The sequence below is a fragment of the Muntiacus reevesi genome, chromosome 5 (genome assembly GCF_963930625.1).
Source record: "Muntiacus reevesi chromosome 5, mMunRee1.1, whole genome shotgun sequence".
Lineage (NCBI taxonomy): Eukaryota > Metazoa > Chordata > Mammalia > Artiodactyla > Cervidae > Muntiacus > Muntiacus reevesi.
This window is the reverse complement of record NC_089253.1, coordinates 1,863,848-1,877,396: the sequence shown is the minus strand read 5'-3', so window position 1 is coordinate 1,877,396 and position 13,549 is coordinate 1,863,848. Positions and strand designations below refer to the sequence as shown.

Sequence of the window (13,549 nt, the reverse complement as noted above, 5' to 3'; positions counted from 1 at the left end):
ATCACTTGCTGACAGGGAAACCCCACACTTAAAACCCCACTGCTTAAAATTTAGAGGTACTTCATTTACAAAGATGTCTGGAGCTTAAGCATACTACTTGAAAAAGTAGTTGACTCACTGTATAAAAATAAGCTTACTCTACATTTCCTGACTTTGCACCTCTTATAGAAAGCTTGCCACAGAACTGTGGACCACCCACACACTGCCTGCAGAAACTGGAGAAAGACCGCAGGCAGCAGCAAGACCCAGTGCAGCCAGAAATAATTAATTAATTAATTAAAAAAATTTTGTGGTCTGGCTTATCGGGGATTTTGTTGTTGTTCTTGTAAAGAACAGAAAACACTCAAAATCATTTTTATTGTAAAATGAAAGTATTGTATTATAAAATAAAGAATAAAATTTATAAAACTTATAAAGAAATAAAATATAATACATAAATAATTTATTATTTCATTATAAAATAAATAAATATCAACCCTGTGGACTATATAGCCCACCAGGCTCCTCTGTCCATGGGATTCTCCAGGCAAGAATACCGACTGGGTTGCCATTTCCTTCTCCATGGGATCTTCCTGACCCAGGAATTGAACCCGTGTCTCTTATGTCTCCTGCATTGACAGGTATGTTCTTTACCCCTAGCGCCACCTGGGTACAGGATCTTATTTAAATAAGATATATATATATATATATGTGCACATACATATACATGTATACCTTGTATATAACTCTGGGAAGTAACAGTTATTATCACTCCCATTTTATAGATGAAGAAACAGTCTCAGAGTGAATAAAGCCTTTTGGTTACCCAATCCAGTCTGTTCTTAAGAATTTTGTGACCTAACTTAATGTTTAAAGAGCAGAACATAATGTTGAAAGTATTTTAAGTAATTAGTTAGTAGTTGTCCAGAGACACAATCCAGATAATTCTGCGCTGGAAATAGATGTTGGCCCTAAATTAGTCATTTATCTAAGTGGGTTTTAATTCTACGATTTAAATCACCAAAAACTTCCATCCCAACTCATGCAGAGTAGTGACCATCACTTATAAAAATCCATAAGGAGTCTGACTCATGAGTTCAGTTGTGGAACTCAGCCAAGAGGCTTTTTAACTCAAACACACATGTGGTAGGGTAGCATAAACACATTGAGTTAAGATCAAATCTGACAACAGGGAGGTTATCTATTAAAAAAAATCATTCGAAGATCACAGCAGAATTGCTTGTTAAAAATGATCATAAACCAAGTTGCAAATATCGCTGCTTATTAAAATTTTCATTATTGTCGTTTAAAGTGAATGGCTTAGCAAACCATTTATTTGTTTATCTGGGGGCACCCCAACTTGCCTCTAGTAAGTTGACCTTATAAAATTAGTGAAATCAACTTTGAAATGGTAAATATTCATGGTGTGTGAAAAAGTATGATACATAACTGTTTGCTGTTAATTACATAATAATGGATGCTCAGTTGTGTAAATACACAAATAAGACCTAGAACAACACATCAAACAATAAACTGCTTGTAATTATAGATGACTTTGTTTTTTTCTTTTTTGTGTTTTTTGGTTTCCTGTTATGCACATGTTAACTTTTAAGAAATAAGTATTATTTTAAGAACCTTTAAAAAAATAAAATTAAATTAATGAAATCAGACTATGCTGTAAAACCTAGGGCTGAGCGGCTCAGTGAGGGCTTCTCAGCAAAATGAACAATCAGCAACAAGGCTGTGTAATGGACCGGGACAATGCACATGGGACCCAGAAGGAATGAAGGCGCCTTTGGCAAGAGTGTGAGATGAGGTAGTTTGGGAGCAACAGGAGAGGAAAAAGCACTTGTGTTTTAGTCTTGAACTCACCAACGTAGGTGACACTCTATCCCTGGTACCCCTTTACTTTCTTTTTATTAACTTTATTTTTTTTTAACACCAAAAACATTTTGTGTGGGGGTACAGCCTGTTAACAATGCTGTAATAGTTTCAGTGAAGTGACTCTGCCACACATATGCATGTATCCATTGCCCCCTAAACCCCGCTCCCATCCAGGCTGGCACATGACATAGAGTAGAGTTCCATGTGCTGTAAAATAGGCTTCTGTTGGTCACCCTGCTACTTTCTAGCTGGGTGTTTCCTCCTGCCTTACAGACCTTTGCTGCACGCTCTTGGACAGAAGGAACGATTCCTTCCATTTCTGTACTCCATTTCTGTACCATTAACTCTGGAGCGTGTTACGCTCTTCTGATTCCGCGTTACCTTGCCTCACCGCGGTCCGCCCGCTAGCGGGCGCTCTGCTCCGCCCCGCGCCCCGGCCTCCTGTAGGTTCCTGCTGCTCAAGATCTCGCACTGGATGTGCCCCTGCTTGTGAGCAGCTGGCAGACACATCATCCGACTCGCTGTGACAGTCCTGGAGGCTGTCCCAAAAACAGGATAAAAGGCTACATATTCAGTTATGTTTTAATGCAGGCTCAAAGGACAAGGGGATATTATGAACGGGGTTTCATAGGCTAGAACATTTAGAATATATAAGAAAATGGTTATGGTGATGGCCCCTGGGGAGAGGAACCAAGACTGGGATGGAGATGTAAAAATCCTCTCATACATTTTTGCTTTTATATCATTTTTTAAAATAGTGTGTGTGTGTTTTTTTTTAATGAAGTACAGTTGATTTACAATGCTGTGTTAGTTTCAGGAGTTCAGTTCAGTTCAGTCACTCACTATGTCTGACTCTTTGCAATCCCATGGACTGTCCATGGAATTCTCCAGGCCAGAATATTGAAGTGGGTAGCCTTTTCCTTCTCCAGGGGATCTTCCCAACCCAGGGATTGAACCCAGGTCTCCTGCATTGCAGGTGGATTCTTTACCAGCTGGGCCACAAGGGAAGCCCATCAGCTCCTGGAGTTTACGCAAACTCATGTCCATCAATTCGATGATGGCATCCAACCATCTCATCCTCTGTCGTCCCCTTCCCCTACCGCCCTCACCCTTTCCCAGCATCAGGGTCTTTTCCAACAAGTCAGTTCTTCGCCTCAGGTGGCCAAAGTATTGACGTTTCCGCTTCAGCATCAGTCCTTCCAATGAATGTACAGGGTTGATTTCCTTGAGGATTGACTGGTTGGATCTCCTTACAGTCCAAGGGACTCTCAAGGGTCTTCTCCAACACCACAGTTCAAAAGCATCGATTGTTCTTCATTCAGCTTTCTTTATAGTCCAGCTCTCACATCCATATGTGACTACTGGAAAAACCATAGCTTTGACTTGATGGACCTTTAAGTAATGTCTCTGCTTTTTCATATGCTGTCTAGGTTGATCATAGCTTTTCCTCCAAGGAGCAAGCGTCTTTTAATTTCATAGCTGCAGTCACCATCTGCAGTGATTTTGGAGCCCCCCAAAATAAAGTCTGTCACTGTTTCTATTGTTTCCCCATCTATTTGCCATGAAGTGATGGGACCAGATGACATGACCTTAGCTTTTTGACTGTTGAATTTTAAGTCAGCCTTTTCACTCTCCTCTTTCACTTTCATCAAGAGGCTCTTTAGTTCTTTGCTTTCTGCCATAAGGGTGGTGTCATCTGCATATCTGAGGTCATTGATATTTCTCCTGGCAATCTTGATTCCAGCTTGTGCTTCATCCAGCCAGGCATTTCACATGATGTACTCTGCATATAAGTTAAATAAACAGGGTGACAATATACAGCCTTGACGTACTCCTTTCCCTGTTTGGAACCAGTCTGTTGTTCCATGTCCAGTTTTAACTGTTGCTTCTTGACCTGCATACAAGTTTCTCAAGAGGCAGGTCAGGTGGTCTGGTAGTCCCATCTCTTGAAGGAATTTCCATAGTTTGTTGTGACACACAGCAAAGGCTTTGGCATAGTCAATAAAGCAGAAGTAGATGCTTTTCTGGAACTCTCTTGCTTTTTCAATGATCTAATGGATGTTAGCAATTTGATCTCTGGTTCCTCTGCTTTTTCTAAAATCAGCTTGAACATCTGGAAGTTCACGGTTCACGTATTACTGAGGCCTGGCTTGGAGAATTTTGAGCATTACTTTGCTAGCGTCTGAGATGAGTGTAATTATGTGGTAGTTTGAACATTCTTTGGCATTGCCTTTCTTTGGGACTGGAATGAAAACTTAACTTTTCCAGTCCTGTGGCTACTGCTGAGTTTTCCAAATTTGCTGGCATATTGAGTGCAGCACTTTCACAACATCATCTTTTAGGATTTGAAATAGCTCAACTGGAATTCCATCATCTCCACTAGCTTTGTTTGTAGTGATACTTTGTAAGGCCCACTTGACTTCACATTCCAGGATGTCTGGCTGTAGGTGAGTGATCACACCATTGTGGTTATCAGGGTCATGAAGATCTTTTTTGTACAGTTCTTCTGTGTTCTAACATCTTCTGCTTCTGTGAGGTCCACACCGTTTCTGTCCTTTTTTGAGCCCATCTTTGCCTAAAATGCTCCCTTGGCATCTAGTTTCCGGTGTACAGCAAAGTGATTTAGTTACACATTTTCTTCATATTCTTTTCCATTAGAGGTTGTTACAAACCTGTGCTGTACAATAGGTTCTTGTTGCTTATTTTATAAGTAGTAAAGGAGGGCATGGCAACCCACTCCAGAGTTCTCACCTGGAGAATCCCCATAGACAGAGGAGCCTGGTGGGCTACAGTCCATGGGGTCACAGAGAATCGGACACGACTGAGTGACTAAGCACAGCACAGCAGAGTGTGCGTCTGTTAATCCCACATTCCTGATTTTTCCCTCCACCACTCTTCTCCTTTGCTAACTATTAGTTTGTTTCCTATGTCTGTGAGTCTGTTTCTGTTTTGCATAGTAAATAAGGTCATTTGTATTGTTTTCTTAGAGTCCACATATCAGCAATATCATGTAGTATTTGTCTGTCTCTGACTTACTTCACTTAGTCTGACAATCTCTAGGTCCATCCACGTTGCTGCCAATAGCAATATTTCAGTCTCTTTATGCCTGAGCAATATTCCGTTGTATAAATATGCTATAGCTTCTTTATTCATCTGTCGATGGACATTTAGTTCACTTCCACGTCTTCGCTATTGTAAACAGCACTGCAATGAACATTGAGGCATATGTATCTGTCCAAATCGGAGTTTTCTCTGGATATACACCTGACAGTAGGATTAGGGATCAAATGGTAGCTCTGTTTCTAATTTTTAAGGTCTTTCCATACTACCCTCCATAATGGCTGTACCAATTTACATTCCCACCAACAGTGTAGGAGGATTCCCTTTCCTCTGCACCCTCTCCAGCACTTATTTGTAGATTTAGTAGGTTTTAAAAGACCTAGAGAGTCACCTAATTGAAGATGAGACATAAACCTGATTTTTTAATGGAATCCTGGACAGCTGTTTACCCGCATCTCCCACAGGCCTTACTGGAGTCCTGGGACTGGGAGGCAACCTGTTCACCTTCTCTCACGTCTGCCCTCAGCCTGGAGGGGGTCGGGGGTGCATGGGTCTAGTGTTCTTCTTCAGAACCATTGCTCATGTGTCTCTAAATGAAAAACATGCCTTCAAAGCTCTTGCCCACCAGGCAGTAAATGCCAATAATATTTACCTTTATTGACCTTTTATTAAATGTATAGCGTTCTAAGTGCTCTGAATAGATAATATAATTTTTTCCCATTTCAGATGTCAGTGCTGTAATAAGAGAAGATTTCCCTGGTGGCTCAGATGGTACGGAATCCACCTGCAATGCAGGAGACCTGAGTTTGATCCCTGGGTTGGGAAGATCTCCTGGAGGAGGAAATGGCAACCCACTCCAGTACTCTTGCCTGGAGAATCCAATGGACAGAGGAGCCTGGCAGGCAACAGTCCTTAGGTTTGCAAAGAGTCAGACACAACTGAGCAACTAACACCTTCACTGTCACAAGTGCTTGCAGGGCTGTCGTGTGCTAACACAGGGATTCAGATCTAGCTTGTGTCTGAAGCCCACCCGGAATCCCACCCACATTCTCCCCTCCTCCTCCCATGTCACCTCCGCAGCCACTGAAAAGGCACGGTATCTGCAGCCGCTCCTTACCTCATCTTCATCCTGGGGCTAAAGAAGGAAGCAAGCGAGGGCAGGTAAGGAAGGTTAGAAGGTCACTCTGGGGCTTCCCTGGTGCTCCAGGGGCTAAGAATTTGCCTTGCAATGCAAGGAACACCGGTTTAACCCCCGGTCTGGGAAGATCCCACATACTGGGGGGCAATCAAGCCCGAGTTCTGTAACTAGAGAGTAGCTCCTGCTTGCTGCAACTAGAAAAACTCAGCACAGTCTAAAATGAATCAATAGAGTTGTCACTAAAAAAAGGTCACTCTAGGTAGGGACAGAGAGGAAGAACTTAAACCATCAGGAAAAATAAAAAACCAGGAAGATCCAAGCACTGACTCCTCTTCATTCTCTGTCACCACATCTTTCCCTCACACACACACACACACACACACACACACACACACACACTCCTAAACAGAAACACCCACACACTCCTAAACAGAAACACACACTGACAAAGGATTAATCTCAAAAATATACAAGCAACTCCTGAAGCTCAATTCCAGAAAAATAAATGACCCAATCAAAAAATGGGCCAAAGAACTAAACAGACATTTCTCCAAAGAAGACATACAGATGGCTAACAAACACATGAAAAGATGCTCAACATCACTCATTATCAGAGAAATGCAAATCAAAACCACAAAGAGGTACCATTACACGCCAGTCAGGATGGCTGCTATCCAAAAGTCTACAAGCAATAAATGCTGGAGAGGGTGTGGAGAAAAGGGAACCCTCTTACACTCTTGGTGGGAATGCAAACTAGTACAGCCACTATGGAGAACAGTGTGGAGATTTCTTAAAAAACTGGAAATAGAACTGCCATATGACCCAGCAATACCACTTCTGGGCATACATACTGAGGAATCCAGATCTGAAAGAGACACATGCACCCCAATGTTCATCGCAGCACTGTTTATAATAGCCAGGACATGGAAGCAACCTAGATGCCCATCAGCAGATGAATGGATAAGGAAGCTGTGGTACATATACACCATGGAATATTACTCAGCTGTTAAAAAGAATTCATTTGAATCAGTTCTAATGAGATGGATGAAAGTGGAGCCCATTATACAGAGTGAAGTAAGCCAGAAAGATAAAGAACATTACAGTATACTAACACATATATACGGAATTTAGAAAGATGGTAATGATAACCCTATATGCAGGGCAGAAGAAGAGATGCAGAAGTACAGAACAGACTTTTGAACTATGTGGGAGAAGGTGAGGGTGGGATGTTTCGAAAGAACAGCATGTATATTATCTGTGGTGAAACAGACCACCAGCCCAGGTGGGATGCATGAGACAAGTGCTCGGGCCTGGTGGGCTGGGAAGACCCAGAGGAATCGGGTGGAGAGGGAGGTGGGATGGGGGACCGGCATGGGGAATACGTGTAACTCTATGGCTGATTCGTGTCAATGTATGACAAAACCCACTGAAAAAAAAAAAAAAAAGACAGACACACTCACACACACACACACTCGTAAACATAAACATAAACACACACACACACACTCCTAAACAGAAACACACACACACACACACACACTCCTAAACAGAAACACACACACACTCCTAAACAGAAACACACACTCACTCACACACACACACACACACACACTCCTAAACAGAAACACACGCACACACACACTCCTAAACAGACACACACACTAATGCTTGATAGTTAAGATCCCACCGTTGAGAATTTTGCTTCTCGTCTTCTAAGAACCTTAGGTTTTGGCTTTTCATTTCATCTTTTGCCAGTAGCATCACTAGAAGAGTCATCAGAAGGGAAGTTAGAAGGACCTGCCTGGCAGGTGCCCGCTGAGTTGACAGAAAAGAAAGCCGCTCTGGTGGGGAAGCACAGTTCTCGTGGAGCAGGACTGGGGCACAACCGCCAGCCGCGGCGGGCGGGAACGCGAGAGGGAAGAGCGGGGCCATGGGTGATCAGGAGGGCTGAAAGGAGAAGAGACGATTTTTGTTTTCTGTTTTGAAATTTACAAAGCAGTTGTAGAAATGCGAAAGCTAGTCATCTCCCTTCCCCTGCCCCTGGCTGACCAATGGCTTGAAATAAATGACTGCGTTGCTGTACTCTGCACCAGCCCACGAAGCCATCACAGTGAAAAAACAAACTACAAGCAAAGCCTGTGTTTGGGGAGAAAGAAAGAGAATTCATCGTTGGTTTTCAAACTCAGAAGTGGTTGCCACAGCCCTGCTAAGGGAAAGACACAGACACATAGCACACGCACTCTAAATAGGAAAAGACTCTATTAATAAGCACGTACCTTTGTGTCTTTGCAGTTTCCTACAACTTGTATCCCAGGCGGAAGAGAAGTTGTTTCAAGTTCTGACAGGGGACTAGCTTGAAAGAGAAGCTCCGAAGGATTTAAACCACTTTCTGAATAAGGGAAAACTCGAATTGTCAACAGTTTCATATTTTTTTCTTATTTTCCCTCACTTCTCTTCTATTTTTTTACTTTCATTTCTCTCCCTTAATGCACCCCGATCTTTTCCTTTTTCCCTACCCTCCCTCCCTTTTTTCCCTTCTTCACAAAAACTATAAAGACGGAGCAGCCAATTAAGAGTGCTTCACATATCACAGCGATTGGGGAATTAGGAAGAGTAAATGTCGTGCCTCATTAGAAGATTGACAGCCCAGTGGAAAAATCCAAATAAAAGGCCTGGAGCAGAATACCAGGAGCTGCCAGAGAACAACTCATCACCAATGGGAGGAGGAGAGGCACGTCCTTGGGGCTGCTTTTGTAAAATCTGCGGCACTGATGGTGCTTTTCACTGAGGTCAGCAGCATGAGTACAGGGTCAAACCTGCCACAGTTCTCAGTAAATATTATTCCCTAGGACACTTTGGTGGGACATATAAGCAAAGTCTCTAGCATTGTACACTGCTTTGCAAGCCACTGTGACCCTGGCGTCAGAGGCACGGGCGCAAAAAGCACCTGGGTAACTGTAGAGATGTCACTTCTATGTGTCTGCACTTCCACGTGGACACCTCAGGGGTCAGTAAAGAACCTTGCACTAGGAGCTGGATAAAGCAAATAACACCTACTGTGTGTCCAACAGCCCCTGCCCTGGAAGCCTCCAAGTCTGCTCGGTGGGTAATATGAAAAAAAAAAATTACATGTATCTATGTTTGTATGTGGAGAAGGCAATGGCAACCCACTCCAGCACTCTCGCCTGGAAAATCCCACGGACGGGGGAGTCTGGTAGGCTGCAGTCCATGGGGTCGCTGGGAGTCAGACAGGACTAAGCGACTTCACTTTCACTTTTCACTTTAATGCATTGGAGAAGGAAATGGCAACCCATTCCAGTGTTCTTGCCTGGAGAATCCCAGGGACGGCGGAGCCTGGTGGGCTGCCGTCTGTGGGGTCGCACAGAGTTGGACATGACTGAAGCGACTTAGCAGCAGTAGCAGCAGCATGTATGTATGTACATGTATATATATACACACATACACACACAGAGATTAATCTAATAATAAGGCTAAGAACATATATGGAAGGATTTACTCTGCTTTAAAACATAGAAACAGCTTGCTAAGAATCCATAGCCTCTATTTTCCTTTCCCTAACCAGTGACTTTTCCTTCTTACCTCTCAGCTCGAATCTAGGCTCAAACACACACCCAAATGTTGACCTTATTCCTATCAAGACAGCTGCCAAGGGGAAGTGGGAAAATAAAAAGAAAGCCAGCTGCCAAGATCCCTCACCTCTCTGAACTCCTTGTCTGACCCTGACCTCGGCAGCTAAGAGGGTCATGGCTCTCTGTGATCCCCAGCCCTCTCACTGTTAGCCTATTTCTGATCAGAAAATTAACCCATTTGATCCCTGGCTCCTAGACTTCTGAGTCACCTGACTTCTTTCTGTTCTGTCCACTGATATATTCCCATGGGTCTTTGGCTCACCCTCACCCAGTAGTCTAGGTTAATGCCTAGACCCAGATGTTCCAGGTTTTACCCTTCCCTTGGCCTGATGGAGTCCTACTCTATGTCTTATTGAGTGGAAGGTCAAGACCCAAAATTCTTTCCCCAGTTAAGTGAGCTACACTATAATAATGGAAAAACAGGGAAACAGTAGATTTCCTCTTGCTATGATGGATTATCCTCACCTAGGTGAAATGACCCAAACAGTGCCTGTAAGGCATATGATCCAGAAGAGATGTCTGTGACTCTAAGGGGCCAAATTAAAGGGTCACTATATCAGAGCGAGCCCCTTCCCCTTCCTCTTTATAAAGTGAACCCAGAGAACACCACAGAAGTCAGCAAGCATTATCACTACCTTGAAGAGCTCCCAGAAGTGCTGTAGCTAAACCCTCTCAGTGTCAGGAGGTACCAATAAACTGGGCTTCTTGCAATCTGCTTCCTTGTGTGGCTCAGGTCTCAGGAGGAAGGAGTCATAGAGAGCTAACAAAATGCATGTCAGCTACCTCCTCTTTCTCTTGATAAATGGCTGTGGAAACACTGCTCTTATTTTTCAGGGGAGGCTGAGGAAACATTTCGAGTCTTCCCACTGGATTAGACACCTCTGGGATGAAGGTAGCAGCAACTTACTTATCTTCATACCCCCACCTTAGGTCAGAACCTAGCACAGAGTAACAGCTTGATTAATGTTTGATGAACATATGATTAGTCCCTGATAGCTCAGTTGGTTAAGAATCTGCCTGCAATGCAGGAGACTCTAGATCGATTCCTGGGTCAGGAAGATCTGGTGGAGAAGGAATAGGCTACCCATTCCAATTAGCAATAATCGCGCCTTGGATAAACCTCATTGGCTACGATACTGCCACTGCGCAAAGCTAGGCTACCCATTCCAGTATTCTTGGGCTTCTGTTGTGTCTCAGCTGGTAAAAAATCAGCCTGCAATGTAGGAGACCTGGGTTCGATCCCTGGGTTGGGGAGATCCTCTGGAGAAGGGAAAGGCTACCCACTCCAGTAATCTCACCTGGAGAATTCCATCAGCTGTATAGTCCATGGCATCGCAAAGAGTCAGACACGACTGAGTGACTATCACTTTCACTTTTACTCCATTTTGCATCTTGTAGTTAAATATTCTTTCAGCAGCAGTTCTTGAATTCAGTTCAAACGTCATCCACAGGGGTTAAGGGACCTTCCTAAAATGTTGGCTTACAAGATCCAAGATGTTTAACTGAAGTATGATTCTCCTTCTGCTTATAATCTTTGCAGCATATAATCTTTGGCTAAAAACAAATTCACCTGGACCCAGTCTAATCCAGATCTTAAGGTTTCCTTTCTCAAGGTTGGTGTCACTGAGCTAAGACCCTTAATCTGATATTGAAAGGTTGGAGTCTCAGGTTCAAGGAAGATTGAGAGCAACCAGTTGACGGCAACAGACTAAGAATTTTGTATTTGGAAAAATTTCAAAGATTGATGTAAAAATTGATACTGTGTTTTCTTCTAACATGGTCGGAATACTCATAGAGCGATGCGAGTCTCTCCCCATGTCTTCCCTCACAGGAATAATTCTGAAGCTCTTAATTGTCATCTTAAATAACACTGATAACTTGGTCGTGGCTTTTGGAAGCAGTGCGAGTGCCCAGCAATCAGTTTTCCTGAGACTGAAGCCTCTGCACTGCTGCATGTGCACGCGGGCCTCGCTGAGGGCTAGTGGAGCCAGCAGCCATCCGAGGGGGAATGTGTCCCCTCAGCATACAGATCCATCCTCCCAGAGGTCAGGCTAGGACTCGGGAACAGAAGGTGCTTTTAACCTCTTCAGTAGAGAAAGAAATGGCAACCCACTCCAGTATTCTTGCCTGGAAAACCCCATGGATAGAGGAGCCTGGTGGGAATGGTTCATGGAGTCACAAAGAGTCAGACATGACTGAGCGACTGAGCGCTCAAACCTCTGAAGGGAATGGCAGAGGATAAGACAGTTGGATGGCATCACAGACTCAATGGACATGAGTTTGAACAAACTCTGGGAGCCAGTGAAGGACAGGGAAGCCTGATGTGCTGCAGTCCATGGGGTCACAAAGAGTCAGACACAACTTAATGATTGAACAACAAAAACTTCTTAATAATCTCCCAGTTGCAAGGCTACCCCCTATACAGTCTGGCCTGAATGACCACAACTGCTTGCTAAGACTTGACTGCTTCCTACTGCAGACTGACTCCAGGTAAAACTGTAAAGACGTCCAAGTTTGTCTTTGTGATCCCCCGGCCCAGCTTTCTGAGCTTCTCCTCCCCACTCTGTGCCACCTCCCTCTGACCAGTCACCCGGAAATACAGGCCCTCGGGCACAAGTTCTCAAGAAAGGCTCGACATGGACATTTAAATGACTAGATTCCCTGTTCTAAAAAGTGTTGACTATGGAATGACAGTGTTTTTCCCTTCTAGCGTGCATTAGAGGGATGGGGAGAGATGTGTGTGGATGGATGTAGTTCTTCCCCAATACCCTCAAGTTCAATGAATGTGTTCTGAGCGTTTGGAAAGGCAGGATAGTGCTGGGCAGTGACTCTCAACCTTGACTACTCATTAGGGTTTCCTGGGAGGCTTTTGAAACATACTGATGTCTTGCCCTTACTCCAGTCCAGATAATCAGAATCTCAGTCAAGGCTTTTTTCACTTATTTCGTATTCTTTTCCATTATGTTTATAACAGGATACTGACTGTATCAATAGTTCCCTATGCTCTACAGCAGGGCCGTGTTTCTTGTCTGTTTTATAGATAGTGGTTTGTTTCTGCTAAGCCCAAACTCCTAGTTTATCCCTCTCCCATCCCCTTTCCCCTTCGATAACCATAAGTTTGCTTCCTATGTCCGTGAGTCTGTTTTGTAAATAAGTTCATTTGCACCTTTTTTTTTAGATTCCACATATAAGTGGCATCATATGATATTTGTCTTTGTCTGACTTACTTCACTTAGTACGATACTGTCTGGGTTCATCCACATTGCTGCAAATGTCAGCCAGGGTTTAGAACCATCAGCATGGCAGAACACATTTGGGCTTTGGCACTGACAGCTAGAGGTGCTTCCCAGGTGGCGCAAGTGGAAAAGAACCTACCTGTCAATGCAGGAAACATGAGACTTGGGTTCCATCCCTGGGTCAGAAATATCCCCTGGAGGAGGTCATGGCAACCCACTACACTATTCTTGCCTGGAGAAATCCATGGACAGAGGAGCCTGGTGGGCTACGGTCCATAGTGTTGCAAAGAGTCAGATACAACTTAGCATGCATACACTTGACAGATACGGGTTCAGATCCCAAATCTGATACTTACAAGTTGTGTGACCTTGCAAGAATTACTTAACGTTGGTATGTCTCAATGCCTTCCTCTGTCAAATGACATAATATTAGTAATACCTGTCTTATCGAGGTATAAGGCAGTCAGATGAGCAACAGAGCAACTGACCGTAACAGGGATGCTGTGACTTCGGTTTCCCACCCCTCTACCTGGCCTTGAACAAGGTACCAGAAATCGCACATACAAAGAACCAAGTACTATGACTGTATCTATCCCTTCATA

At 43.7% G+C, this 13,549-nt stretch overlaps 1 pseudogene; it reads right to left on the bottom strand.

Moving 5' to 3' along the window:
- Nucleotides 1-10,797: 10,797 nt before the first annotated feature.
- Nucleotides 10,798-10,865, bottom strand: LOC136170190 (U4 spliceosomal RNA; annotated as a pseudogene).
- Nucleotides 10,866-13,549: the final 2,684 nt, after the last annotated feature.